The following is a 25,855-nucleotide window of genomic DNA, read 5'->3' on the forward strand; positions in this document are numbered from 1 at the left end:
GAGGGAGCATTCTAAAAGAAGTGCAAGGGAGTCTCTGTAACTCACCTGTTATGGTACTTCAAAAGCCAAGCAAAGATGTATAAGGGAGCAGGACCTTAGAAAAATTGACCAGATTGGAACTGCATTGGAACTTCCAAGAAGATGTCAAGAGGTGGAGGAAACTCCCTCTGACGATCAAGGGAAAGGCCGCTAAGTATAAGATGGTCACACTCCCGCAGTTGCTGCACATCCTGCAAAAGACTTATTGTAAAATCCTAGAGACAGTGTGCACAACCCTCAGTAGCGAATTTCACTTACTACTGTGGAATGGGGCCCATCCGTGAATAGCGTGAACACCGCAGCGAAATCCATATAATGGAGGTCTAGCCCTGCTGGATATCAGTGCCTAATACAGAGCAACCCATCTCATTGTAATCAATGAATGGAACCATGCTCCAGGAGACCATCCCACCTACAGGTTGGAAAGGCCACAATTTAGACAACATACCCAATTACACTTTCTGTACCGTGGCACAGGTTGCACTCAACTCCCATCAGCCACCCAATGAGTGCTGGAGGCATGGAAAAGTGTTGAGAAGCAGATGAAATGGGACATGAAGCAACAAGGGAGACCCTGTTATGGGAAGGAACTAGATTGACTGAAATCAGAAAATTAAAAGACTTTAAGCAGTGGGATTTAATAGGGATCTCAAAAATAGGGGATGTAATACAGTCAGGCACATTGGCCCCATTCCCCTCGCTTCAAGCCACAAATCAGTTGCACGACACTCAAGCTTACACCTATCTCAGATTACAACAGGCCGGTCAGGCGGCGGGACTAGACACAGAGATGCTGCCAGAATATGTACTGTTAGAAGGCAGACTCTTATAGGAAGAGATCCAGACTTAAGCCATCTCGTTGACCTACAAAACATTGATTAATAATATGCCTGGTAAGCTAGGTCCTCTCCGAACTAAATGGGAACTTACTACAGGCCCACTAGAGGACATTGACTGTGAAGCCGCCCTTATGCGCCCACGTGAAGTAGCGATTAAACTACGATTATGGCTTATTCAATATAAAATACTCCATAGGACATACTTTGACAGAGCACGACTTCACTCCATAGGGAAGGCTGATACTCCAGATTGCCTCAGGTACCAAACACAGTGCGGTACATTCATAGGCACCCTCTGGGAGTGCTGTAGGATTCAAACTTATTGGAACAAGATAATGCAGGAACTAAACAACATACTAGAGGCCCAACTTGAATTTGATGCAATGTTCTTTATACTGGAAATCCCCACAGATGTGGAACTGACTAGACATAAACTCATGTTGGCTAATTTGGGATTGGTGGCAGCCAACAGAGATATAGCTAGGTATTGGGGTGATCACCGACTCCCTATACTAAAGGAATGGAGAGCAAGTTTGGATCTCTATATGGTCGCGGAGAAAGTGACATATAAGGCGTGGGGTTGCCCCCGGAAGGTCCGAAAGATATGGGCGCCATGGATAAATTATTATGGTCTGGAACCGGGCGAGGAAGAGGAGGGATTGCTATTGCCACTGGAAGGATCGGGGAATGAGTCTTGATGATTGTGAGACTAGACCCATCACTCATAAGGGGGGTTAAGTTGGATTTGACCATCAATGTATGTACATGTATTAAGTTGCACTCTAACTGTATGCCCTCTTTCAGAGGAATTGTCACTATACTTTTTGTTCTATGCCAATTGCGATTGCCCAGCTACAGGTCCATATCATGTATTCATGATTACCTTAGTTGTAAATTCAAACTATTAAAAATAAATAAAAATATATATTTTTTAAAAAGAACACATTCTGCCACCACTACCCATGATAAATTTGGTCTACTGAGGATTTGACAAAATATTATTCTCATCCACCTATCTACTCAGATTTGGCCACCCATTCACTCATCTATTTATTCTTGCATCCTTCCACCACAAACCCATGCATCCATCTACTCAAAAACGTCTTTCCACCCACTAATGCATTCACCCATTTCCTCCATTTCTTCTTGCATTCATAATTCATACACTCTCATGTAATAATTCACCTACTCCAGAGTACTCATTCATTCACTATACTTGCATCCATCTACTTATGGGCCCACATCAATCCATCTAACCTCCCATTGATTATTGTAAGTACCTATAGCCATTCATTCATTCATCTATAAGTACATCCACTCAGCCAACAAATAATATACTGAATATCAGGTTTTAAATATCTTGCTGAAAAAATTTCAGGTGCAAAAACAACAGTTGATGGACAGAATGCAGAACAATGTCATACATTCACCCCAGTACAGAGATTTGGGCCTAAATCCATCGTTGTTTTGCTCACCATGCCATTCCAGTTTGAACCCAGCCATATGCAAATCAGTCTTGACCCTGTGCCCAATGGGAACAGTCCAGCCTGAACTGCCAGGCCAGGTCCTCCCTGGACTGGAAACAAGCATCCTAGGACCGGTTTTGGGGTTTCACCCCTCATCAGCCAGGATAACTTGACTCCAGTGGCATGTAGATCACGGGACTCACGTCTGAGCATACCCGTCCCACTCGGGGTGACAAATGCAAAAACAGCAGTTGATGGACAGAATGCAGAACAATGTCATACATTCACCCCAGTACAGAGATCTGGGCCTAAATCCATTGTTTTTTTGCTCACCATGTCAGTCCAGTTTCAACCCAGCCATATGCAAATCAGTCTTGACCCTGGGCCCCATGGGAACAGTCCAGCTCGAACTGCCAAGCCAGGTCCTCCCTGGACTGGAAACAAGCATCCTAGGACCGGTTTCGGGCTTTCAGCCCTCATCAGCCAGGATAGCTTGATTCCAGTGGCATGGAGAGCAGGGACAGAATATTGACTGCTAAAATCTCATGATGAGAAGTATTTATAGGTAACTATAGATTTACTGTACATAACTCCACATATAGATACATACCCTTAAAATTACCTAAATACACAAATATATATATTTACCTCATGATGTATTGGTATTCAGTAGTATAGCTAGGATATGTTGATATGTTTGGCTTGGGCCTTTAACGATGGAGCGGGCCTTTAATAGCCGGTATAGCCCTCTACAGCTGGCTATAAGGCTATATTACAGGTCCCAACTACAAGGGAGCAAAGGAGCAACCTTCTCCTTTCAATCCTTTCTCCTACAACTGCCCGACTTCCCACCAACATTCCAGCTTACATTACAGTACCCACTGGTGACATAGACTATAAGTGCCCACTAGGGACAATCTAATTCTACATCACAACACATCCCCATCACAATAAAATAATTTTTAAATAGAGATGAACAAATCATTAGATACCTAAAAAATTATAAGAGATAAAAAAATAAAACGCAACTAAAATACAAATAACAAAATAGTACAATTTAATAATATCTTGTGCACCATGTAGATTACGCTATTTGCATACATAATCTTGAAACCAGACTGCTTTATTAATTCTTCTACCGGATCTGTCCACTCTACTACCATCCTTGCACACCGCAGTCTTGCCTTCACCAGGGATGTCAGTGTCTGAACCAGGAATAACCTTCTGCAATGTGGGAGCCAATTCTGCTTGGAAACCTGTGGAGCTTCCATCCACAGAAAGTTTTGCGTTCCCGTCATCATTCCTATGTTCTTCAACCATCCATTCATTACTCCTGTTGGAACCTTGGACGTTTAGAGTTTTCTACTCCTTTTCTCCCTTTATCCAAAGAAATGCGACTTAAATGCCACACTCTACCATCACTCAACATAACGGAGTTGCACAATGCTTTACACCTGTAATGGTTGAGAAAAATGTCCATCCACTTTTCTGTGTAAACCTGGTTTCTTAACTCTGACCCAATCTCCGTTGGTATACTAACTTGTCTGCATTGGTACTTCTCATCAAAATAATCCTTACTCTTCCTCCTCGCCTTAACTAAATTCTGCCTTACTGAATCAGGTGTTCACTCTCTCCTTCTAAACTTCAACTTCCAACCCACATTATCCTTCATGAATGGTATTTTGCTAGCTTGGTAGTACAGTATTTTTGTGCTCAATATTCTGACATACAAACTCTGTGCAACTATCATTATCCAGTACAGGGGAGGCTTTGGCGTGGGCGAACGAGGTCCAAGATGCCAATTTTCTGAGGGGCTGAAGTAACTGTCTGCACTAAGGTCATACAGACAGCAGAGACCTTGTCCATTTGGCTCCAGTGATTCACATGAAAGTGATTTGACTCTTTTTTTACATTATTTTTGACATGCAGCAGGCTCTCACACTCTTCTGCAAGGAGCTAATCTGTGAGTGATTCAGGTGAGTTGGGGGAGGTGCAGAGGTGTCATTTTTCAGAGACCAGTCACAACTCTGATGTAATCAGCTAGGGATTGACCTCTGAACATAAAACTGGCTCCCTGCTACCTCATTTTATTCTCAAGCAGCAGAGAGGGCGGCAAAGTTATTTTCACCTAAGACCAGCAAAGACCGACCCTGCTCCGGTCTGCTTCTGCGCTACCTGTGTGACTGTATGTTCAGTGTCCATGTGCTCAACTTTGTCTTTGTGCTGTATTGTGGGTGTGTGTATGGAGCTGTGAATGAGCAAAATTCACAACAATATACTTGCCTTACAATAAAAGAAAACAAAGATCACAGACCTCAAATTTGTCAGATCTATTGACTTTGCTAATGCTTGTTTGTTTAGGCAGCAATGGCAAACTGGCTGTCGCTGGTGAGTGAAACGGGAGACGGAATGTAACAATAAGCTGTGGGCCTCGCAGGAAGTGTGTGCAACATGAGCACAACAACCAGCATAGCGACTAACAACACAAGATTATTTAGCCCTAGAACATCCATCTTTTGTTTTGTTCACACATTCTCTGCTCTCTTCAACTTGAGTAGAGGTGCGGTGTTAAAGTCTTGGCGATCACTATCTGCTCCCCGATGTGTTCCCAAATGGGAATCATATTTTTAAAGCCGCACCTGTCCCTTTAAAGAGAAGGTTGCCAATCCGAGGACACAAATGCAAGAATTTTGATCTGCTGCCCCTTAGAAGCCAACATTCCTATTTAAGCAGGCATTCCGTGGCGGCAAATTGTGACCTGCCTAATTAATGTTCGGTACACATGTCGTTTTGTGAACCCTGTGTATGTACCATCCGCAGGGAGACCTTTTAGAACTTCAGTAGCATTGCAAATCTCATGGCTATTGACATACCGGTGAGTATGGAAATTGCATATTAACATTTGTGAATGACTCTTACATTGGACCCCTTAGTACAGAGCCCGCTGCAAACTGCTGGAATACTTTGTAGTGAATTGGTGCCACTGACATTTTTAGGACCCAACTGGCCAATAGGTCGATCTGACATTTTCCTAGTAGGCTGCAGGCTAAAGAGCTACTTTCAGAGCTGAAAAGGGGTGTGAGGACTTAAAGGCCCCATTCTAGACGAGGCCTCCTGCTGGTTTCAGCAATTTCGCTATGTCTAATTATGATTTCCATAACGACCCTAGAAATTGTCTTTACTTTCCCCACCAGCCAACTGTTTTAGCTTTCAGTTGGATGAGCCATAGCTCGTAGAAATGATAGGCCCCATTCACACAGGTAAACTGAAATGAAAGTCTAACTTTACCACTTTCATTATTCACAAAGGGCATTTACGAGTAGTTAGACTTTTGTCTCAGTTTTGGTCTCATGGAAAATTAAGACTAAAACTTAAGTTTAACTGAGACAAAAGTCTAACTTTACCACTCGTAAATGCCATTTGTGAATACCGAAAGTCGTAAATTTAGACTTTCGCCTCAGTTTACCTTTGTGAATCGGGCCCCTTCAGTGTAAAGTGGCTGCCATAGTTTGTATCAACTCAGATGCAGGGTCTCTGACTTTCTTCCCCTTTATCTCACTCCTGCAGGTTCATTCTTTCTCCCCTTTATGATGTTTCTTCCATCTTTGTCTTTCTCCGCCTTTCTGCTTTTAAAAAAATTCTTCTATCTCAGCGTAACTGTCGGCTGTAGAACAATAAGGATCAAATTAAGCACTGTTATCAAAATACTCATTGTGCCCTTATTTTGAATTCTTTCCACTGTGACGTTTCTTTCTTGCTGGGTTTCTGTTTAGCCAATTTCTTGCAATACGTTTCTCTATCTCCTTTTATTCCCTGGACCGCCCCTTGTATTCAGGGAATTTAGCCAACTGTTACCTCCCATCTCAACTCAGTCTTTGACCATGGTGTGAAAAAGTCTTATTATTCACTTATTTGACAGGCGCAGTCTCTTAGGCGGGTGCTTGGGGGTGGGTTTGCTCTCACCGCATACCTGGTCGCCCCTCTGCTGATCGGGGGTATGGGGGCTGGTGTCCCGGGGCAGGGACCATGCCTGGGTTGGCCTCGTTGACTCCTGGACTCTCTGGCACGGCGAGTTCATTGGATTGTCGATCATCGGCTCTGGGGGGGCTGTCCGGACGCTCTCCAGTCTCCTCAGTGTGGTTCTCGATGATAGGCAGGGGGACCAGTGGGTCTACTTGCTTGAACCAGAAGATGTTGCGGGTCACTCTTTCTCCGGCTTTCTCAATGGTCACCATCATCCCTTGCCGGACGACCACAGTCCAGTGTCCTTGTTCGTAGCTTGTATGGAATTTGCCTCCTGTCCCTCAGGATGACAGTGTCCCCTGGCTGGAGTGGGTGGACTGCTACTCTCCGGGCCCGACTGGCCTAGTTGTTTTTGCGATTTTCTCTTCTTCTGAGTGCCCCTTCCTCTTCAAAAGGAGGGGGGAACACCCAGTGGCAACGGGGATGCCATCCCGGCGTGTGCCGGAGAACATGAGCGCCCATGGAGCTTGGTGCGTTGAACAGTGTGGCGTGCTCCGGTGTTCTCATAGGAACTTCTGGAGTTCTTGCTCGGGGTCATTCTGTTCCGCCACCTCGATGCAAATGGACTTGTTTATCGTCCGCATGAACCGATCAATCTCCCCGTTGGCTTGTGGCCTTTAGGGAGGCTGATGCGCCGATGTTGGGTTCCGTGGTGGTACATGAATTTGTGAAATTTGTGCCCTTGGAACGGGGGTCCGTTGTCACTGCGGAGTTCTTTTGGACATCCGAACATTCCAAATATTTTCTCCAAAACTGGGCTCACATGCAGAAAGGCTGTTGAGGTTACTACTTCTACTATCGGGTATTTGGAGTAACTGTCAATGAGGGCTAACGTGACTCGCCCATCAGGAAAACTCCTGAAGTTCACACTCACTTTCTCCCAGGGGCTCTGCCTATGTTCTTTCGTGTGGACTGGTGCTGGTCTCACGGGTCCGCTTGTGATTTGGCATGACGGGCACTTGGGGACCAGTTCCTCGATCCGGGCATCCATCTCTAGAAACCAGACCTTCTCTCTCATGCGGGCTTTCATCCGTTCCGTTCCCTGGTGTCCACCATGGGCCAGTTGTGTTGCCCTCACTTGCCGGGACGCTGGGATGACAATCCGAGTCCCTCTGAGGAGGAGTCCCCCTTGGGTGAGTCTCAGTTTGTTTCTTACTTGCCCCATGTGCACCAGGCTTTCCTTTTCTGGGCTAGACCACGTGTTTGCTGATTGAAGGAATTGTCCCCACAGCCCTCCTTCGATGGTGTTTTGGACTTTGATCATCACCGGGTCTTCTTTGGCCGCAGTGGTTATTTCTTCCAGTGTCTGCGCCCGGGGGCACGTCAGGGCTGCCAGCATGTCCAGGTGTGTCTCTGTGTCATCACTGTTCTGTTCTTTCTTCTCCTCTTTGGTCATGTCTGGGTGCCTTGATAGGAAGTCGTCCGGGTTCTTGGCGCCAGGCCGGTAGATCACATCCATGTCATAGTGCTGGAGCCCTATGGCCCACCTCTCGATGCGTGGGGGAGGGTGGGGCGCCGACCCTTTGAAGTGCGGCACTAGATGTTGATGGTCTGTGACAACGGTAAATGGGTGTCCGCAGACGTATAAGTAGAAGTGTCTGCATCCCCATCGGATCGCCAGAGCTTCGCTTTCAATGTGTGAGTATTGCTTCTCTGTTGGTGTGAGCACTTTGCTAGCATAGGCTAGGGCAGCCCATCTCCCTGGTTCTAGTTCTTGTGTGAGGACCGCTCCTAGGCCGACTGGGCTGGCGTCTACACGTATCTCAGTTCTCTTTGCAGGGTCAAAGTACACCAGCGTGGTGTGGTCAAGGAGCGCTTTTTTGACTGCTTGAAATGCTGTCTCTTCAGCCTGACCTCATCTCCACATGGCGTCAGCTCAGGTGAGGCTCCTGAGGGGCTCCGCAAGGCTGGCCAGGTCGGGGATAAAGCGGCCATAGTATGTGGCCATTCTCAAGAAGCTGCGGACCTCTGCGACTGTGATCGGTGTGGCTGCAGTCTTGATCGCTTGGGATTTCCGTGGGTCGACTTGTATGACCTCTTCGTAAATGTGTATCCAAAGAACTCAATTGTCTGTTGGAACAGTAGGCACTTCTCCTTGTGTAGTGTGACCCCTTGTTCTGTCAGTCGCTTCAGCGTCGCTCTCACGTGTTGGTAGTGCTCTTCGACCATCTTTGAGTGGATGAGGATGTCGTCACTCACGTTTAAGACACCAGGGAGTCCGACCAGGATTTCTTTCACTGCGTTTTTGGAAGATCTCTGCGGCTGATGATATGCTGAAATTCAGTCTTTTATACTTGCTGAGGCCTAGGTGGGTGCTGAAGATGGTTATGTACCGGCTGTCTTTGTCAAGTGTCAGTTGGTGGTATCCAGCATTTAGATCTAGTATTGAGAACAATCTGGAGCCATTTAGATCAGCCACAATGTCATCCTTGGTTGTTGTTATGTGACGTTTGCGCCGAATGGCCTTGTTCGGGAGGCACATATCTATGCAAAGCCTGATATTTCCTGGCTGACGGGGTTTTCCAGCTATTACCATGGGCGACACCCATGGTGTGGGCCCTGACACCTTTTCGATAACTCCCTGGTCTTTGAGCTTTTGTAGCTCCTCTTCTACCAGCGGGCCGAGGTGAAATGGGATCCTCCTGTGTCTCAGGGTTGTCGGTGGGGCGGAGGTGTCTATATGTAGCTTGATTGGAGCCCTCTTTATCTTGCCTAGCCCTTTGAATAGGTCTTTGAACTGACTCAGCAGTTCTGCCGTCTGGTCCATCTGTACCTTCTTGGCGAACATTATCAGCCCCAGTTCTTCGGTTGCGTGGCTGCTGAGTAGCGTGTCCACCTCCTGGTTGATCACGTGGATGTCGATTGTGATCTCAACACTCCCTGACTGCACTGGCACGGTCATCTTGCCTTTAAGTGGTATTGGCTTCTCACTGCCATATGCAAATATTTTGACTTTTGACGGCCTGAGTGCTGGTTGGGGCCTTAGCTTGTTGTACTGCTGGATTCCCATTACTGTTACAGAGGCGCCGGTGTCGATAACAGGCGCAATAACATAGGCATTCTCGGAGTGCCCAAGAGATCAGAGGGTTCGGCGCCAGATTTGTTTGTGGAAGATATTGTCCTTCAACATCTCAAGCCGAAGGGTCTCAGTAACTTTTTTTACAATTGAGAGGGCTTACAGAGTGCCGGGAGGGAGACCAAGACCCGGGGCGCCCACCTGCCTGATGATTGCCAGAGTGCTTCATTTCCGAGACCGTGATGCCATCCTACAGGCGGCGCGGGCGGGGGCCCCCCTGAGATACAAAAACACAACGCTTTCCCTCTTCCCAGACTTCACCCAGACAGTGCAGAAACTAAGGCAAAGTTTCCTCCCAGTGAAGAAGAAACTCAGGGACAAGGGACTGCGGTATGCAATGATGTATCCGGCTCGGCTGCGAGTGGAAATCGAGGGAAAGGCCTGGTTTTTCGATTATCCGGACTGGATTGATAGCAGGCCCCCGGTTGGGGCGGAGGAGCACAAACACGGTGATGAGGAGGAACGACTTGAACAGAAATGCTGGCGCCCACAGAACTGTTTGCACGGTTGGAGAGACTCGGATGTCGGGGCGGCTCTGCAGCTGTTTCTTCCTGGATCTGGTTGACTGCACTACAGCTGCGAACTAATTCAGGGCACAAGATGTTACTTTGGGGTTGGGGGGGGGGCGGGGCAATGGTTACCTCCTCGTTACTTCCTTTAGTTAACTGACTAGGGGGGTATTGTGCGACAGGCACACTGTGAGTTGGGGATGGGCGTTTGACATATGCAGTGGTGCAGGGAGGGGGGGTGGAATGTGGGTTGGATGAAGAGGTTCGGTTTGGAGATCCTATCGTATGTAGTAATGTTTAGATTGATGGGTTTTTCTTTAATATTTTTATTTTATGCATCGGGTGGCAAATTTTACAGTTAGACAATACCCATATTGGTCAAATGCCATATGTTAACCAGGGATCGGGATAAAGGTGCTGAGCTGGAATGTGAATGGCCTGGGGGACAGGATCAAGAGAGGAATGGTTAATCAATTGGTGAGAAGCCACTCTCCAGATGTAGTATTATTGCAAGAGACACATCTCATCGGCAACCGCTGCATGGCTCTCTAAAAAGGGGGATGCAAATTGGTGGCTCATGCTGGGTTTACCACGGGGTCCAGGGGAGTTGGAATTTTGATGAAGAACTCCTTTCCCTTAACAATCCAGGCTAAGTGGTCTGACCAGAGGGGCCGGTATATTGGTATCTCTGGACAATGGGGGGGTGGACGGTTACCTTCTTGTCAATATATGTCCCGCCTGGCCTCCAATCTGACACTTTCCGCGACCTGGGTACTGTCTTTCTCACCTTGCCTCTTGGTGTTAGGGGGTGACTTTAATGTAGTGCTTGACGGGGAGATTGACAAGACACCCGGCAAGAATACTTAGACCAGCTCATAGGTGGCTCTCAGACTTCCTTGAAACGGTGGGGCTTGTAGATAGCTGGCGGATACGTAATCTGACACAGACACACTTCACACATGTGTCCGCCGCGCACCACAGCATGTCCAGACTAGATTACGTGTTGATACCGGTGGCCCTGGCAGCTGCAGTCAGAGAGGCACTATACCTTGGAAGGGGTATTTCCGACCATTCTCCTATGTGGTTGCGGGTGGAGCTTGGGCAGCCTGTGGTAGGCAGAGTTGCTCCTATTAGTGCGTGGCACTTAAAAGACCCCCACTGAGAGGAGGAGCTACGCGTCGAGCAACATGTCCGCCTAGGACCTCAGCTCCGCGTAGCTAGCCTCCCAGCTCTACAATCCTGTATTTGATTCTGGTATCGGAGCCTGCCACCCAATGGATGAGGTGACGCTGCGGCTCCGGCTGTGCTTTGGGACCCCCTGAGTTGAAGGGGGCCAGAGATACGCCGAGAAGAAGTTGCAGCCTGGGGAGCAGCTGAAGCCGGGGATTCGCGTGAGAAGTGAGACAACATCGGGGCCGGTAACCGTAAGCCACCGGTCCAGCCCGATGGAGGAAAACGGCGGAGCGGTGCGGCCGGGACCCGGTGGGTGCGGCCAAGCACGTGTGGTGTAGATTTACTGTTGAGATTGGAGGTGCCCGGGATGCTCGCCCCCCGTCCCCCCGCCCGTGAGGCTGGCTGGAAGATAGTCGTGATCTGGATTCGGCGAGACGAGAGGTGGGGGCCGCTTGATCGTGGAGGGAGGCGGACTGAGTTCTCCCTTCGTCGAGCCCCCCCCGCATTGAACATTGCCTGAAATCTCTGAAAATTGGGGGCTCAGTGGAGCCAATTATGAACGGCGGGGGTGTGGGCTGTTCAGCATCGCTCTGAGGGGAGCATTGGGAGATCCAGTGGAGATTGGGGATCCCCCCTCCCCCCTTGCTTGACAGACTGGCTGGATGGACTGGGCAGAAGGGGGTGAAGTGAAGTTAACAGGATCTGCCGCGGAGTCGGCTGCGCTGATACTGCTATCTGGGAAGTCCCGGGTGGCCCAGTGGGCCCGGCCGGGATATCGGCCTGCACAATACCCTTCTGCAGGCCCGTGGATCCTCGTCCCGCCTGGGGGATCTTAAGGGGAATTCCCTGGGGTGACGGCCCCCGGGCTGACATAACACCTGTTCACTGTTGCCGCCCTAGACCTTGTGTCACTGCAATTGTCTAGTGTCTGGAGACTGGCCAAGGGTGCCCGAGCCACTCTGCGCAATCGGGGGGCTTTGTGTACACCCAGGTACATGGAGGCCGTGACCTGATCGGCCTGGATTTAAGCAGTGCCTCCAACACCCCGCTCCTGGGCCACAAACAGTCGCATCTCGCAGGAAAATCATTCTGAACTTAACGGTCCCAGACAGTGATCTGGTACAGCAGAGGGGGCTTGGTCCACTTGAGGGGCTTGACTTGGTTGGAAGCCTACATGTCCATACGGAGGCCGGGGGCGGGGGGGGGGATGCTGGGGAGTGATCAACATGGCGGCCAAGGGAGATGCAGACAAGAATCTGCCCAGATCCTCCAGAGGAACTAAGCAGGTCCAGTCCAATAAACTGAACCAATACACCATGCCAAGAGGTTCACCTGTGGAGGCAAAAAGGGCCCAATCGACGAGTGGTGATTCTTTGGGAACGCCAACGGAACTGACCATTGAAGGTGTCCAGGCATTGTTAGGGCAGAAAATGGAATCATTGGACAGCAACCTGGACACGGTAGCGATAGAAGTCAATCTTATCCGCGCAGACCTCACGAAAGCGAGCGAGAAGGTCAAATCATTAGACATGAAGACGGCCAGCCTGAGGTACGTCATCCTAAGGCCTTCCGTGCCCTGACCGACAAGAAGCTTGATGATTTTGAGGGGAGGGCCAGACGGATCAACATTAGCATCCTTGGGGTCCCGGAGAAAGCAGAGAACCCAGCCTGACCTGTTTGTTGAGGACATCATCCTCAACCACCTTAAACCCAAGGGACTGGGAAACTTTTTCACATTTGAATGGGCGCACAGGGTGCCCGGGGATCAGCCTAGACACGGAGCTCCGCCCCGCCAAATGATTGCGAGGGTCCTGAATTTCAGGGACCGGGATGTAATATTGCAGGCGGCCCGCTCGGAGGAGGCCCCTCCGGTACGAAAATGCCTACCTCTTCTTCTTTCCAGACTTCACGCAACTTGTGCAGAAACAGCGCCAAAGCTTCCTACAGGTGAAAAAGAAATTGAGAGACAAGGGCATTCGATACGGAATGATGTTCCCGGCGAGATTGAGAGTGGAGGCCGAAGGGAGGACTTGGTTCTTCGACAACCCAGAGGTTGCAGCAGACTGGATAGACAGCTTCCATCCGGTTGAGACAGAGAGACGCAGACAAGAGGGAGAAGGAAAACAACAGGAATGGGAGTGAAGGTGGAGGGCGTGATCGTGGAACTGTGACTATGTAAAACTGGGGGGTCTGGGCCCGTTGCAGTGCTTTGCTCGTAGGCGCAGAGCTGTTGAGAGTGGGCGGGCGAATCCGAAACAGTGGACCAATGTTTAAAGTTGAGCTGGGGGGGGGAAGCGTAGGTCATCGATTCTCCTCCTCATTACTACCTTTAGTTCAGAGGTTTTCAAACCTTTGGATGCCGAGACCCCCCTGTCAACATTTTGAGGCGTAAGGACCCCCTCCTGACAAAAAGTTCTAAACCTGTAGGCAGGTCTACTAGAATTATGAGGCAGGTGAGGACCAAATTACTCGACAGGCTTGACTAAATTGTGTGGGAAGAAAATGTAACTGATGTTATGTGATGCCACGTATTTTGGGATAGCATTGCTTCATTATTTTGACATTTTTTACACACAGTAACACTGAGGAAAGATTTCACCCCATCAGTACCCATTTATAACCAAAATACAGTAATTAACATCAGAAAGATTTCTAGTCAACTTTTGAGAAGGGTCTTCCACTCCGCAGGAATACGTGCTGACACATTAGAAGCTCACCTGGCCCTGGCCAGGAGAAGCAGGAGTCCCTTAAAAACCTGGTGATTTTGTGCAGAGTTAAGCAGTTTACCCAAGCAGTTTTCCTCACACCCCCTCCCTTCCATCCCTCTCTTCTCACCTAACCCCGGATCCCTCACTCACTTTGCAGGCCATTTTCTTTCACCCCTTTTTACAACTTCTGAACTCTCCCCATTCAACCTCTCACTTCACCTTTAATCACCTCTTGCCATTCTGTCTTTTCACTGCCCTCATCTCCTACACAAAGGGGTGCTGTCTGTGTCTGGACTCCACTGTGGGACGCATGAACACTGTACCTCTCCAAGGTGATGCACCCTCTGTTGGCTTCTTTGCCTGTGCGTCTAAGTCTGTAATATGGTGCAGGCTCATGAACAAAGGCATCACTTCTTTGGTATGAGACCACACCACTGTGGAAATTAAGAAGCACCTCTGCATATTATGTGGGTCCAAAACATACACCTATGGATTGTGTATTACACAGGTGGACGTACAAGCTTCTGCAATATTTTCATTAATAAAGAAGTGTCCCATGAGCATGAAAAACTGACGCAAATACTTACCTGTGCTCCCAGGGCACTTTGGTCATCCAACTTCTTAGCACAAGCCCTCTCTGAGGTGTCCAACATTGAAACCAAGAACGGTGAGAAACTATGGCAGAGGGCAGATGTGTCAAAGCCAGCCTGATTGCCAACTTGATACATTGTTGCATTCTGTCTAACACCTCTCTTTCATTGAGAGAGCATTGTATTTTCATCAGTCTACCAGACATACGGGAATATTAAAAAAATAAAAACACAATTCTTTGAACTGGATGTTGGTTATTATAAGTACAGTTAAACTGGGCTTTAGGAGGGAGGACCTCGAGAACAGTAAAGACAAAAGTAGAGCAATATTGCGTATTTGATTTCAATACTGAAAAAGAAGGGGTGATAAAATAAATTACATTTTTATAAATGAATCAAGAAAAGGATACAATGATAACAAATAATCCTAGGTTTAATCACTTGATTTGAGCTTCAGAAGAGTAGGTCTTATTGACACCTTTCTCTCACACTGAAACAAACATTGGCATAGTCAACCTGCCTTGTTTTGCCAATCTTCTCCGCTCACCGTGATTGGCTTTACCAATGCTTTTAAAACTGTGCCTGCGAGGGGCGTGGCCAAGATGGCGAGCTAGGCGGACGTGGCTTGCCTCGGCTCCCCGGCCCGAATCCCGAAATCGCCCTTTACTAATAGCGGCGGCCACCCACTTGGGCGAGAACTGCCCAGCAGCACGGAGAGGTGACCGCAGCCGGAGTGAGAGACTCCCGGCGGCGGAGTACAGCGGGAGAACGGAGAGACGGCCCCGGCCCGGAGCGGGAGACGGCCGCCATTGCTGAGGGCCTAGGGAGAGACCAGCGTCGTCGGCAGCGGAAGGCAGCCTCGAGGTCTGCCGCAAAAGCAAGGAGTGAGGGGGCGGCTGGCCCGACTGAGGACCGGAGAGGAGGAGAGGCCCGCGGAACGGCGGAGCACGGCGGCTGGCGGGCTCCCGGTGAGCGGACCGCTACTTACAGGCCCCGGCCCTGGGCCTGGTCGGCCCTGAAGCAGCCCGACAGGCGGGACGCCGGAGACGCAGAGGGAGAGCCGGCCGGCCAGCCCCTTGCAGAAGTGAGCGGCGGGAGCGGACCTTGGAGAGGACCCGGCGGCTGCACGGAGTGAGGGCGGCGGCCGGGTGAGGAGAGCGGCTGACCGGCCCTCTGGCTGGCAGGTGCACAAATTGAGGCCCCGGCTTCGGGCCTAGTTGAACCGGAGGGGCAGAGAGGCTGAGGAGGCACAGCGGGGCACAGCGACGCCCAAGCGGACCCTGGGAAAAGAGGGGCGACCCCCACAATCTACGGGGCCCCTACACGAGGGCTGACCTTCGGCCACCAGGGAGGTGAGACTGCGCACCACAGGGGAGTGACAGAGGGAGCAGTCAGTGGCAGAGCGCTTTGTAGCAGGCCCGGGGGCAGGCCAGGAGCTTCGCGGCGGGCGTGGGGACTGCCCGCTATACAAGGGGCCCCAGAGACCGCGGCAGGACACGGCACGGAGTGCCAGGGGGCGAACTGGGGCCTGCACGTCTGGACTAGCGAGAGAGGAGTAACGTGGTGAGCGGAGGCCGGAACTAAGTAAGCCAGCGAGGCGGATTGACCCCCACAGGTGCTGCAGAACGGGGACCCCCCGCCCACGCTGTGCACTGGGGAGTTCAGGACTATAGGAAGGCCCTAACTGGAACGGGAGCTGGGTTCCTCACCTTAGGAGACGGGGAGCAGGAGTCGCCGGCAAGAAGTGGAGTGACCAGCTGGTGGGCCGGACGGGACGGGGCTCGCTCCCTCACGGAAGGGAGGAGGGCCGCAAGCGGACGAGGCACAGTATTGAGGTGCAGATTGAGAGAGGCGGCCGGAGGCTGCGGCTGGTGTGGACGGTCCGGGCAGCCGTCGGGAGGCCGGCGTAGACCTCCCCTGAGGCGGAGTGCAACGAGTACTGGGCCCTGGTGGCGGCATGGCCAACACAAATCGCAGGACAAATCGAACAATTCCAGATATGCTTCACAAGCCTACTACTAAAGGGGGGAAGACTCTCACACCCCCCTCCACGCCGACTGATACTGGGTCGCAATCTCTGGAAGAGCATGAAGCCCCCATCACCCGCACGTTTCTGGAGTCACTCTTCAACACTCTCATGGAGGATTTCCAGGCTCTTAAGCAGGACATTGCAGGAGAGCAGCGAGAACTTCGACGTGATCAGGATGGCCTGGGGGAAAGGGTGGCAGCGGTGGAAGAGACTAACCACGCTCGCAGCGAGGAGCTTGCACAACTGCAGCAGGAGGTCCTCCGCTTCCAAGAACAACAAGTGGGCCTGCCGGCGCATGCGGAAGACTTAGAAAACCGCTCCCGGAGAAATAATATACGGGTCAGGCACGTCCCACAGAATGCGGAAGGGAATAGCGTCACAGGCTATCTGCAAGACCTCTTCCGGGAGGTTCTGGGGGAGGCGGCGGACTTCCCTGTTCGTATAGACCGGGCCCAAAGGGTGGGCCTGCCGAGACGGGCTCCGGCCCCTCCACCGGACATCCTAGCTTACCTCCCTGACTTCCCGTTGAAGGAGAGAATCCTCCAGGAGGCCCGACGGAAGCAACCAATACAATTCTGAGGGGTGCAAGTGGCGCTATACCAGGACCTATCGGCTATCACGCTGCAGAAGAGGCGCAAATTTAAAGTTGTGACGGCCTTTCTACGCGAGAAGGAAGTCCCGTACTCCTGGGGGCACCCGTTTAGGATCATCTTTAAATGGCAGGGGAAGCTGCACCAACTTTGCTCCCTCAGGGACACCTGCGCCCTCTTGGGCATCGACCTGCCGAACCCCTCGGACTCGGAGGAGGGGTCGCCCCATGACTCCCAAAGTGGGGCGGCACATCGCAATCGAGATGACTGGCAGAGAGTGCGCCGACGGCGCAATCGGGGGACACGTCTGAGGCCAGACCCCACGACTATTGCCCAGGAACAAGCAACTGCGGTCCAGGAAGTGGAGAGGGACACCGCCATTCCGCCTTGAGCAGTAAGCTGGGGGCAGTGCATCACACATCGCCTTGATGGGAGGAGGGTCGGGGGGCCGGAGTGGGGCCGCCACTGCCACGTCCCTGCAGAGACCTTCCACGGACTGGTATGATTACCGGGACAATGGTTGCTCTTCATTAGTTTCAAGTTTTGATTCTGTTGGGGAGGGGGGGGGGGGAAGGGTGGTTCCAGGCGGGTTGGGCTGAGTGGGTCATGATGGTTGGGGTTAGGGTTGGTCTCTATTTTGGGGGGTTGGGAAGGGGAGGGGTGGGGGGGGCACCTTCTTGTCCGTCGAATCTGAAGACTTCATAGCACCTATACCTCCCGAGCCTCAGATGCGCATTGTGCGAGTAACAGCTGGCTCCCGGCACCCGGTAGTATGCCTACACTAACTATCCTGTCCCTGAATGTCAGGGGTCTCAATAGCCCCAATAGGCGCAGGGCAATCCTCTCTCTGTTAGAGCGCTCAGAGGCGGACATCTGCCTCCTTCAGGAGACACACTTGCTATCCAGGGACCGGATTGGTGTCGTTACAACACAGGCTATTACAATGCCTGCTGTTACAACGCGGTTTTTACATCGCATACCACTACAACGCATAGTGCTTTTAAGCGCTGGATAGTGATTTATTTAATTTACTATTCCAACTCCAGTCCCCGTGGATAGTAGGGAAGGTGTTAGATAGTAAATTAAATATATTCCCTATCCTAGAGCGCCCCCCAGCGCAATGCGTTGTAATGGTTTGCGTTGTAATGGTTGCGTTGTAATGGTAGTGCGTTGTAATAAATGCGTTGTAAGTGATGTTTCCCCCAGGGACCATCACAGGCTTAAGTCCCGCGCCTTCCCGGTGCAACACTTCTCCTCCGCGTCCAAGAAAGTGGCTGGGGTGGCTATACTGGTTGCACGATCCTTCAAGGGGCGAGTGCTGCAGAGGGAGGCGGAGGTCAAAGGCAGACTGCTGCTCCTTAGCTTTCAGGTAGCGGGTCAGACACTGCTCATAGGGTCCATTTATGCCCCTAATGAAGGACAGGAAGGGTTTCTCCACTCTGCACTTGAAACTGCCACAGCCAACACATGCCAACACCTGCGATTGGGGGAAGACCTGAATCTGGTGTTTCACAATGTCGCTGATCGCTCCAACCAGAGAGTGGGACAGGTAGGGGCGCTATCAGCGGAGGGCCATGCACAGCTAGCGGATCTAGGTCTCACAGACCTGTGGAGACACATGCACCCACATGACACAGCATATACACACTACTCGGCGGCCCATAAGTCCTACGCGCGGCTGGACTACCTACTTTGCTCTGCTCAGCTGGTGTCCCGCGTGCGCGATGTAGAGAAACACCCAGCCTCACTCTCCGATCACTCGCCGGTATCGGTGTCCTTCCTTGCGCCCGACACCCCCATCCCGCAGCGTCACTGGCGCCTACGCGACGGTCTGCTGCGGAGCCCTTCTGCGGTGGAGAAGATCAAAGCAGCAATTAGTCAATTCCTTGTCCATAATGTCAATGGTGACACCTCCAAAGCTACACAGTGGGCCACGCTAAAAGCAGTCCTTAGGGGCGAGTTTATTTCTCTAGCGACGGCCAATAATAGGGAGCGCGCGCAGAAAAGGGCTGAACTCACACAGCGCGTACGGGAACTCGAGCAGCTACACCAACGCACCGGAGCGGCTAGGGCGTGGCGCCAATTGTGCGTAGAACGGAAGATGCTCGCGGCCCTCGACCAAGACGTCGCCGAATTCGCGGCTATACGTCTAAAGCATGCCTACTATACCGGAGGGGATCGTTGCGGGAGGCTGTTGGCCAGTAAGCTGCGAGAACAACGGCAGCAGAGGCATGTCCACGCCATCCAGAATGCACGGGGTGATTTGCTGATCGAGGACACTGCCATTGCGACATCGTTCGGGTCCTTCTACGCTGAACTGTACGAAGCGGACGGGCAGTATGCGGAAGGTAGCGGTGAATACTTGGACGGGGCACTTCTCCCGTCATTGACCCATTGGTCTCGAGGAAGTCATCTCCGCGATCTCCCGTCTCAAACTTGGGAAATCTCCGGGCCCGGATGGTTTCACGGCGGCCTTTTACAAGACCTTCTGCCATCAGGTGGCCCCCCTGCTGAGGGACCTTTTCAACACCTTTGACCAGGCCGGAGCGATTCACCCAGACCTGCTAGAGGCAGCGATATCGGTGATTCACAAGGCCGGTAAAGACCCCACTCAGTGCGGATCTTATAGACCGATATCGCTGCTGAATGTAGACCTAAAGCTCTACACAGGTATTCTCGCAAGCCGCCTGGCGCCGTATATGCAACAGCTTGTCGAACCGGACCAGGCGGGCTTCATCCCTCAGCGGCAGATGAGTGACAACACCAGACGCGTCCTCCACCTCCTTGAGGCAGGCTCCCGCACGAGGCCGGGATGCATGCTCCTGGCGATAGATGCTGAAAAAGCATTCAACAGGGTGCACTGGCCCTACCTTGAACTGACACTCCGCAGATTCGGCCTCGGTGAAATTACCCGAAATAGGATTTTCAATTGCTACCGTCAGCCCACCGCGACGGTGCGGGTTAATGGCCACACCTCCCCGCGCTTCTTGATAGGAAGAGGGACTAGGCAGGGATGCCCACTCTCCCCTCTCCTGTTCGCGCTCTATATGGAGCCGCTGGCGCAGAGAGTCAGACATCACCAGCGTATCAAGGGCATCCCTTTTGGGGGCGATACGCACAAGATAAGCCTGTATGCGGATGATATTCTGCTCTCCCTGATGGACCCTATGCAGTCGCTGCGAGCGCTCTTTGTGGAATTACACTCCTTCGCGCAGGCCTCGGGCTTTAAAATAAACGTTGGGAAATCGGTGGCTCTGAACGTGTCCCTGCCCCCCAACGTATTCGCAGATGCCAAAGCCGAGTTCGCTCTGCAGTGGTCCGCCTCCACAGTCCCCTACTTAGGGGTTCTACTGGCACCTACGGTCCGGGGAACGGCGGAGGCCAATTATACCAGGTTGGGCGCACAAATCACGGAGACGCTGAGGAAAGGGAACCGTCTTGCGCTCTCCTGGCTGGGATGTATCGCAGCGGTTAAGATGACCCTTCTGCCGCAAATTTTATACATCTTCCAGACCCTGCCCCTACGCCCCCTGACGGGCTGGCTCCAGAAGACGCAAGCGGACCTGACACGCTTTATCTGGAACGGGCGCCACCCCCGCTTCAAGCAGCGGATAGCGACTCTCCCACCGGCACATGGCGGTGTGGGTATGCCGGATCTCACACTGTATTTTCAGGCGGCACAGCTGCGCACCCTGGTCGAATGGTACCAGCTGGAGTCTAGCAAACACTGGCTCTTCCAGGACCAGGCGGTAGCCGGCCGACCGCTCCAGGGAGTACCCTTCCTACGGCGATGCCATAGGCCCCCCAATCTCTACGCTTCCTATGTCACAAGCACAGTCATGAAGGTTTGGGACCGAGTGGAAGTCCAGAGTGAACTCACCTCGTTTCCGTCGCCGCTGACGCCTATTTTCTTTACCCCAGGCCTTGATACACAGCGCTATAGAGCGTGGAGGTCCACTCCCTGTAAAGAGGTAGGACATATGTTCAATTTGGAAGGCGTCCTCTCTTTCCAGAAAGTGAAAGAGGACTATGGGATCCAAGAGGCGGACAGGCTCCAGTACCTACAGGTGCGTCACTGGGTTCTTCAGCCTTCCGTCCGGCCAGGGGCGCAGCGCCTCCTTACCCCCTATGAGAAGTGGCTCCTCACGCGCAAGTCAGAGAAGAATCTCCTTTCCGATCTGTACCAACACTTGCTCCTCACTCATATACACACATACCATCCGGGGAAAGCCAGGTGGGAGGAGGACCTGGGGAGGCAACTTACGCGGAAGGAGTGGGAGGGGATTTACCACAGGGCCAGGCACTCGGCCTATCACATTGGCCTCACCGAAACCCTGACTAAAGTGGCCATGTACTGGTACCATACACCAGCGCGCCTCCATCGCTGAGATCCCAAGTCCAGCGATCGCTGTTGGAGGGGCTGTGGGGGACAGGGAACACTCGTACACCTACTCTGGGACTGCGCGAAGCTGAGGCAGTACTGGGACACCATATTAGATCTTGTGGATGCGCATCTGGACACCCAGCTACCTAGATTCCCGGCCTATGTCCTCCTTGGTCTGCCGAACGCACTAATGTACCCCTTAAAATCCATGCGGGGGAGGTTGATTGCTATAGCGCTGGGTGCCGCAGTACAGAACATTGTTGCACGGTGGAGAGATCCCCTGCCCCCCATGCATCTGGGTTGGCTACACAGACTTTGGACAGTTTTGGGGATGGAGAAGCTGTTCCTGACGGCGGCAGGACGGGGCGAGGAGTTTGCAGATATCTGGAAGCCATTCTTGTTGTTGCTCACCGGGGAATTTAGGGAACTGAGCTGTCCCCGATACCTAAGACTGTTGCATTTAGCGGACACCCCGATACCAGAGCGAAAGAAGGAACCTTGCCGGCGCAAAGCTCAGAATGTACAAATTTGAGAACTATACATTGTGGAGGAAGGGGCTGGTGGGAGGTTTGGGTGAATCACTGGACGGACAAGAAGGGAGGGGGAGGGGGAGGGACCGGGGGGGGGGGTGCGGTTTGGTTGGGTTGTTTGGGGATTGAATTGAAGACTTAGCTACTCTTAGCTCCCGACACGTTGCACTACCTTTTGACGCGGCCGGCCCTTCTGGGTTGTAGGCGGCTTGCTGTGTTTAATAATCCTGACTGTCCGCTGAGCCGATTATGTTTTCCATCTAAGTATTGTTATGGAGTGGCCGGTGCGCCTCTGCGCTCTAGTTGGTAGACACTTTGCTCTGAATAAACAGATTTAATACTAAAACTGTGCCTGCATTGCAAAAGACAACAGCGGCAGCTCGTCATCTTGGTACTTTCCATACTTCCAAATCAGCTGCCACGTTGCCTGTAAATGTAATCTTGATAGTGTTCAAACTAATGCCATTCTAGACAGTTCCAATATTGCTAAACAATATATTCCTTTCTTCCAAGTTGGCCACCATTTTGCATCTACAGTTCCGCAATGGCCAGCCACTCTATTGGTTGACACAAAATAATTTGCATAGCACTAGCAGTAAGCTGAGGGGACGAAATGTAGTGGTAAGAAGGTGAGAGCGGTGGAAGGAGGGGAGAGAGGGAAAGAAAGCTTCATGAAAGAATATCAAGCCCTAAGAGGCAGGGAGGCCCTTGCAAGGAACCAGCAGTTTGCGCCCGGTAGAGCTCCTGGTGCCATTGTGGGCACCGGGGGCTTACATGCCTCGCCTACATTTCAGCTTCAAACTCCCAAGCAGGGATGACCTCACTTTGCGACGGTAATTGGGGCGCTCTAGGGCTACCGATAACGTAATCGAAACCTGGGGCTCGCGCGTACACACAGCTTAATTTCAATATCAAGAATCAATTAACACAACATGTGATTATCACCTTAGCAAATAGTTTTTAGAAAAAGGAAAGGTTTACTCACCCTCTTTGATGCCTCTGCCCTTGCGCCTAATTAGTCAGTGAAAGTTCGAGTTTCTTCCCCTGGGGCCACCGTACACGCATCAGGCGACGCAAAGGCCATCTTGGATTGGTTTCATATGAGAATTTAGAATTTAGATATAGACAGCCATCTTTTGGGTTGTCAAAGAAGGATGTGAACAGTTTATTTACCTGTCAGGTACTCTTGAGGTCACAAGTGCAACCCGGCTTCACTAATTACTCGTGTTAATGTTGTGAGGAGGTTTATCTTAGTATCAATTTGGTTGTTTTGACAGGGAAAAGAAGGGTTTTTATTGTGTTTTTGTTTATCTTATGAGACACGGAGAAGGATAGAGCTGTTGATGGTAACGTTGAGGGGCAGAGTTCAGGAGTGAATTGACAAGGCAGTCTCTGTGTTGGCTACACAGTTGGGGGGGGGGAATTGGATGACTGCTTTGATAAGTTGGAAGGTAGGTTTGGAAGGAAGGCAGAGGAGGAACAATTTTAGACAGTAGAGGAGGTGGCATGTGAGGCCACAATAAGTTGTAGTGGCAGGAAAGCTTATTAACTTGCTTCACCTTATTACTGTTCTAGGCACAAGCAGTTAAAAAAGCCTCTTTCTTAAATTCACAGCGCTGTTGACGCTGTCGCGCTATCACATCGACAAAGCGGCCGCCATTGCACCTGGCGCGCTCGCCGACCACACCCACTAGAGGCCACGCCCCCTTTTTAACATATATAAACGCTGACCTTTCAGGGCAACGTTCCTACTCCTGACCCAGTCCTGAGGCGGAAGCCGGGAGCTGGAGGTACTAAAACAAACTCGGTTTGCATCGTATTTTAACTCGTGTGGTGTCACTTATTAACTTGCTTCACCTTATTACTGTTCTAGGCACAAGCAGTTAAAAAAGCCTCTTTCTTAAATTCACAGCGCTGTTGACGCTGTCGCGCTATCACATCGACAAAGCGGCCGCCATTGCACCTGGCGCGCTCGCCGGCCACGCCCCCTTTTTAACATATATAAACGCTGACCTTTCAGGGCAACGTTCCTACTCCTGACCCAGTCCTGAGGCGGAAGCCGGGAGCTGGAGGTACTAAAACAAACTCGGTTTGCATTGTATTTTAACTCATGTGGTGTCACTTATTAACTTGCTTCACCTTATTACTGTTCTAGGCACAAGCAGTTAAAAAAGCCTCTTTCTTAAATTCACAGCGCTGTTGACGCTGTCGCGCTATCACATCGACAAAGCGGCCGCCATTGCACCTGGCGCGCTCGCCGACCACGCCCACTAGAGGCCACGCCTGCTCCCCCTAGAAATGTGCTTGCATAGGAAGCGCAGCGGACGAGCGCAGCGGGAGCGCCTAAGGCAAGCCCGTCTGCGCCTGTCCGCGCTAAGACCGCGCCAGGCGCCAGAACCCCTGCCCAAATTCCATCAGTCCTCAGGTACGCCTCTAGCGACCTCCACCAACTCCGAGGTAAGCTCGACTGCCCCTGCAAATTTGATCTATCTACGGTACTTGTCTCCTCCAGTTGCTCCAAATGCCACTGGACCCTCAACCTAGAAGCCGAACGGACAACATCCTCCAAAAACTTGCGACCTCTCTTTACAGGTGCCCTGATAAATGCCAGGTCAATGTGTAAACACAGTCAGGACATCCACGACCTCATCATTGACCACGATCTGGACTGTCTCATGATCACTGAGACCTGGCTCACTGAAGATAGTAACCCAGACATTGCCACCGCCCTCCCCTCGGGCTACTCCTTCCATAGACAGGATAGACAGAAAGGCAGAGGAGGAGGTGTCGCAATTATCCTTAGGAACACCTTTAACTGTCACACCTTCTGCCTTGATCCCCTCACCGACGCAGAAGGCATAGGATTTTGCATAAACCTTAGCCAAATGCTCTCCTTCACCGGTGGCCTTATCTATCGTCCACCTGGTAACGCGACAACATTTTTGGACTCGTTAGACGACGCGCTTGGAAGCTTCCTTCTCCGCTACCCTCACTTTACCCTCCTGGGAGACTTCAACATACATCTCGAATCCACAGCAGACCCGCACACCAGAAACTTTCTGCAGTCGATGGACATCTTCAAACTACAACAAAGTGTCAAACTTCCCACACACTCCCTTGGTCACACATTGGACGGTATTTGTTCTAACTTTCCGTCCCTCTCCTCCCTATCCCCCATACCTCAAATCTGGACTGACCATTGTCTAATCCCCTTTCATATTTCCAGCTGCCACACCCCTATTTGCAATAAACGTATGCGCCATATCGCCCACCCCATCAACTGGAATACTGTCCAGAAAAATCTCATTCTTCATCCTCTTTCCCCATCTAATGCCCCTTCCCCCTCGGGTGACATAGATAGTGACGCTACAGGTCTCAACAATTGGCTCACTCACGAAATTTCGAGTCGATGCCCTCCCCACAAACTGGACAGGGCCTCGAAAACAGCTAAATACAAGGCCCCTTGGTACACGCCGGACCTAACTGCCGCTCACCTCCTTTGCAGAAAAGCAGAACGAAGCTGGCGTAGAACCTACGACAACGGCGATCGCAGGAATTACATCCTACAGAGAAAAATCTATCTTGCATCCATTAAATCAGCTAAAAAAACTTACTACGTCAACGCCATTAAGGATGCTAGTCAAAAGCAAAAAACCCTTTTTGCAATAGTTAAGTCCTTTACCAAACCTAAAGCTCTTCAACCGGAAATTCCTCCATTTCAAGAATTTTGTGATAAAATCTCCGACTACTTTGATGACAAAATCACTTCCATTCACAAAAATTTCCCCCCCCCCCTCCCCCAGTTCCTTCACCCCTGGACCCGGACCAATTCAACCTGCCTACCAATAATCTCAAAAGCTTTACTCCTGTCACCCTGTCCCAGACCAGAGAAGCGATCC

The sequence above is a fragment of the Lissotriton vulgaris genome, chromosome 8 (genome assembly GCF_964263255.1).
Source record: "Lissotriton vulgaris chromosome 8, aLisVul1.2, whole genome shotgun sequence".
In the NCBI taxonomy this organism is placed as follows: domain Eukaryota; kingdom Metazoa; phylum Chordata; class Amphibia; order Caudata; family Salamandridae; genus Lissotriton; species Lissotriton vulgaris.